Source organism: Amborella trichopoda, chromosome 1 (assembly GCF_054954075.1).
Source record: "Amborella trichopoda isolate Santa Cruz 75 chromosome 1, AtrichopodaSantaCruz75HAP2 v2.0, whole genome shotgun sequence".
Lineage (NCBI taxonomy): Eukaryota > Viridiplantae > Streptophyta > Magnoliopsida > Amborellales > Amborellaceae > Amborella > Amborella trichopoda.
In genome coordinates, this window is record NC_142336.1 from 42,852,547 (window position 1) to 42,858,484 (window position 5,938).

The window sequence follows — 5,938 nt, forward strand, 5'->3', positions numbered from 1 at the left end:
TGCACACTTATTTATGTGCACACTTATTTATGTTGAGTAGCACAGAAAAACCAAATTATGCACTCATGTGGGCATTTAAGTTGGATTAAATGGCACAAATTTTCTCCATTACAAAGCATTTCAGCAAAAATGTCATAAAGATCTATGACATGAATATTGATGGAAAATTTCTAATTAAGGAGCAATCAATCATAGTTTTGCTCTAGTCATTTTCCTCGAAACCAGATGAAGACATTGATGATGCATATTTGAAATGTCGTTCATCTCATCATCTAGAGTTAGAGGTAGGGCACCTCTCTATGAGTAATAGCAGCACCACCATGGCTATCGTAAAGACCTTAGCTTGGGACGTGCGATCTTGTAAAAGGCAGGCCTAGAAAACCTCCCTTAACACACCACCCGACTTGCCGGCCCGCCCCATGAGTGCATAGCATGCGCCTATGCTACTTCGCAACAAACAACATCCACTCAGGGTAATCCAGTTTTACAAGGGTGGTGTGAGCCTTGGGTCAACTAGGGAGCCAAGGTGGACAAGGAAAATGCGCACCATGCTGTATCGGAGCAGAAGCCTACGGATCACATGGTGGCACAACTTGACGTTGGGTGAAGTGAAGGACCAAAGCACCTTGGTTGCGCAGGCAACGAGTTTGAGTTCAAATTCAAACTCACCGAGGGATGCTACGACGTGGTTGAAATGGCTACGATATAAGCCACTAGAAAGGTATTGACAATTATGAGGCTTGACCAGGCTGACTGGCTGAGTGGCCCCACCCCAAGACGCGGCTTGAGGGTGGCAGTTGATTATGAGGTATCTTGTAACTGCTCAGGACGTGCACCAAGTTACCTTGACCGGGCCATGCACACTGGCTGGTCACTTTATGTAATAATATAAATTGAATGAGTTGGTTGTAACTCACGCTCTAAATATACCCCTAGCCCAAAGTCTTGGTGGGCATTTGTGGCAATACACTTGTCACTGTACAGTTTGAATAAAGTGGTGTATGACCCTTTGACTGATTTGTCTTGCTTGTGAGTGAGTCTGCACGTGTTTGTCTTTAATTGGTGCACATAGAGATAAGCTGAACTTGACCCTTGGAGGCTTGACTAAGAGTCAAGACCACTTGGTGCTAAATGAAACAATTAGCCCCTTGACCGTTGATATTAGAGTCTTGGTTCCACAATGAGCTCAGAGCATGGCTCCAACATTGAGTGACCGTATGAGCATTACGAAGGAGCAAATCTTGCTGCTGGACAAGATGGTGGCTCGAATGGCTACCTTGGAGAAGAGAGCCCAAAATCTTGGCACCTGACTTGATGGTCTAGTGAATACATAGGAGGAGCATGCTTAGTACCTGAGGAACCCAACTGGAGGACCTGAAAGCTAACATTGCTTCCTTGATCGAAAGCAGAGCCTTAGTACAGCTCAAGTGGTAGAAGAAGGAGAAGAAGAAGTTGTGAGAACGACTCCTCTTCAGCTTCTTGCAATACGAAAGGTAGGAAAAGATAACTTTGCTAATGGCGGCCTGATGTAAGTCAACATCACCCTAAATGGGAAAGACGTGAGAGCAATGGTGGACACTGGCTCCACTCAACTTTGCGAATGACTGAGAGATTACACGACTAGGCCTCAAGCAAGCTCAGGACACCAACAAGATGAAAACAAAAAATTTTGCACCCCAGTAAGTTGTGAGGACTGCTCGTGATGTCCTAAATGTATTATACATATTATATAAATATATAAATGTATAATATAATATAATTAAAATAATATACTGCGGTGAATGTGGGAGCCTGGAGTGGGTAGATCACAATTATTATAGTGCCCATGGATAACTACAGGGTCATATTTGGGTTGGAGCTCTTGATGATGGTGAAGGCTGCAGTGGTGCCACACCTAGGTGTGGTGACCATCTTAGCTGAATTTTGCCCTTGCATGGTCTCGTTTAAGGGAAAGGGAAAAGGCAAGATATTGTTTGCCCTACAAGTGAAGACAGGGGCATAACAGGGTCATGCTACATACTTGGCAACTCTAGTACTCAAAGAACCCAAAGAAGGTGTCTCAATGCCCCTTGCAGTTGAGGTGTTGCTAAGGAATATGCAGATGTGATGCCCTTAAAAGTCCCTAAGTCCCTTCCTCCATGGAGAGCTGTGGACCACCAGATTGAGCTTCAGGCAAGTGATCAACCACCAGACTCGTGCCCCATATCGGATGGCTGCATCAGAGTTGGTTGGAGTATAGAAGCAACTAAATGAGCTTCTGGATGCTAGGATGATTCAGCCATCCAAATCTCCTTCAGTGCCCCAGTCCATTTTCAAAGAAAGCAAGACAGATCCTTACAGATGTGTGAATTACCGCGTCATGAATAAGATGATGGTAAAGAACCATTACCTACTATCCCTCATCAGTGATCTTTTTTACTGACTGACTAAGGCAAGGGTCTTCAGCAAGTTAGATTTGATTTCGGGCTACTAGTAAGTCCGCATAGCAAAGGGTGATGAAGAGAAGCTGGCTTGTGTACTTGACTTTGAATGGGTCTTCAAAGTTCAAACCAACGAATCAAGCCAAGCAATTGGGGATGTTCTGATGCAAGGATACCTACTCACCTTTGAGAGACAAAAGCTTAATGAGACAAAGCAAAAGTACTGAGTTAAGAAAGAGATGAAACGCTAGTGCATTGCTTGTAAGCATGGCAGCATTACTCCTAGGAAGTAAGTTTGTGGTTCTTGCTGATAATGTTGTTATAAACTACTTCACTACTCAAAAGAAGTTGACACCCAAAAAGGCCCATCGAAAAGAATTTCTGATGCAATTTGACTTTACCTCAAACAAGGCAAAGCCAATGTTGTAGCAAATGCCCAGACCAGGAAGGGTGAATATTTCGACGTGATTACAGCCAGAATTCGAGTAGAGGGGGAGACTACTTGGACAGATTCACAAAGAGACTATGAACAACCCATTAACCAGGAAGTTGTGTAGACACACAATTACCAAAATGAGCATTGGACCATTTAAAAGACTGTTCCATGATCAATACGATCACAATAGAACATTCCAAAGGTCAAACTTCAAACGAATTACTAGTGAAATGACTGCCAAGTTTTGAAATTACCTGGGAAGCGCCAACCTGGTCAAACCAACCACCCACCATAAAATGGTGGAGTTGGTATCCGAGCAACATGGTGTGTGTCATGCCCCCAATGCATAGGCATCATTGTGAATTGGATAACCCTAATCCCTTAGTGCGGCCGTTATAAATAACCCACTTGAGACCAAGTGAGGATCTTTTGGCACGTTGGAGTGTGCTTGCACCGTTTTTTTAAACAAACTCAACATGTTACAATAATCTCCAGACACCTTTTCCAAATCATTTCCAGCCTGAAATAACCCCCTTGAATAAACCTCGCAAGCTTCCAAATCGAAGGCAATATCAGGCATACAAAGCACATCTTAGACAGACATTATAAACCTCCAAGAGAATAGTCAACTGACTGCCAATCCCCACCAAGTGGGCATCTTGTTAATTCCCTCTCAGACAATGATGGCCATTTGACAGAAGTGACAACCCCAACCACTCCTATAGAAGGGTACATTGTTACCCTAATTACAAAAGGACTAGGTGAAGAAGATTCGAGCCCACTCCCTTTTCCTAGTAGGGACATAGTCATCCCATCCCCCCCTGTACCTCATTAAGACCACTTAGAGATGATAAGAGGGCCACCCTCACAGTACATTACTAAAAACACAACTAAGTGGGATGAAGAGCTGATTCACATAATAGACCCAAATCTAGGGATAGAAAAGTTTGATGCACCCTTCTCTTAAGTGTGACCCTCACATCACCTTATTTATGATCCACCTAAGTGGGATCTAGAATTCCATGCCCTATGAGACAATAAAAGTAAGAGCAGGAGCAGATCATCACTAACTGAAATCCCCCATCTCCAAGGTAGTCCACCCAATAAGGTCAGGATTTCCACTTCCACAAACAAGGGCAATCAATGAGGCTGAGGCATCATGCCACGACCCCCAACACACTGGTTAGTACTTGAGCCTCACCAATCTCATTCTCCTTCTTCAAGGGTTCTATCAAGACCCAAATGCCGAGGAGTAACCCACTATAGAGGTAAATCTCAGAACTACCATTAGAGGTCCCTAACCAAAAAGGACCATCTAATGTAGACAATAAAAGTGAATTCACTAGCATTTTGTGGATTGTATTTTCCTTTTTGTGGATTGTGTTTTCCTTTTTAGTTTTTTAGGTAAGATGGTAGTATTTTCGGTATTTTTCTGTAAGCGACTTTTTTGGAATTTCTAAAAATCAGGGGTTTCCATTGTTTGGGAATGGGGAAAATTAGGAGGGAAATGTTAGAATATGAATTTAAATTCGCTTAGGAAAAGGCATTGTACTTGGCTTAGAAAAAGGTATTGTGCATGGCCTAGGAAGGGGTATTGTTCATTAATACCCATAGGAAAGCTAAGAGAACTTTGGCTTTGGAGCCAAGTCAAGTTGATAAAAAGAGGAAGACTTTTACCTTATTGGGAGATTTCCCTTTTTCTATAAATTTAATAAATCAAGAACATAATTCTCGTTTTGGATGGTCCTTGGACCCTCATAAAAGTTATTGAAGCTAGCTTCGTTAGCTTCAGCCCCTTGTTAAATCCAAGCTGAAATCCCAAGTGTCTACACTATTATGAACGATTTCACTCTCCTCTCTATTCTACATCAGGTGGTATCAGAGCAAAAATTCCTACTTTTGGACCTAGAGTTATGACCAATAGAGGAGGCCATAGAGGCCACAGACGAGGTACTATGCTAAGGGCAGAATATGAAGAATTGTTGAGGAGGCTAAATGGAATGGGACAATTAGTGGTTCATCTTGCCTAATTTGAATAAGAATCAGTTAAGAAAGTAAGGAATCAAGTTTAAGAAATAATAAATCCTTCCCATAACTGAAGGAGGGATAACCTCTCATTGGAAGATAGGTTAGTTTGTGCCCTAGTGAGGTCGGATATGAGAGTGGACATTTCTGAACTTTTGGGAAAAGTTTAGCCCAAATAAGTTCTTGGAATGGCTAGATAGGGTGGAGACTCTTCAAAAGGAAAGATTACCCACAAGAAAAGAAAGTCAAATTTGAGGTGACCCGACTCAGATATAGTGGCAGCAAGTGCAGGCCGGTTGAGTACAGAAGAGAAAAGAAAATATAACACAGGAAAATGAAATCGTGTCTTAAGGAGAAATTCGTAGCAATAGGTCATTTGTACTAATTGTACCACTAATTCCAGCATTTGTGGAAAAGGAGGGCATCCAGTAATGTACAGACAAATTTTTCCTCATGAGATGGAATGAAAGTGATGACAAAAAACGAACTAGCTATATAGTGGATTTTTAGTCTTGACAAAGTTTATCTAATGGCCTTGAAAGATGTATCCAAATTGAAAAATAGGCGCTCTAGTGGCTAGAAATCAATCCCAATTCAAATGAGATACATGGCAAATAAAAAGCCACAAGCAGTCGAGTCCAACTCACATACAAATAAGGCATCTAAAGGCCAAGATCAAGCTACCAATAGGCCCTTCCAAACCCTATAATAGGGTGTGCAATGCTACAAATGTGGTGAGGTGAGCCACTAGATGTATGGCAATCTTTTCAATTGCTTAATGAAATTCTAATATGATTTGAATACTCAAATGATATTTTCCTTAAATTCTATATTAAGTTTTCCCATCATATCACATCTATGTAAAACGGTTTACTCATGCATGCCACTGAGGACAAGCTGCCATATTCAAGAAGGCTCTAAGCATTATGGGATCATAGAAGCTCTAATAAGGGAGAGAGGCATTTTCACCAACGTTTCATTTGGCAGTACAAGGAATTTCCCCGATCAACTCTAGCTTTTTTAGAAATCCATCAATTCTTCAGAAAGAAATAAAACA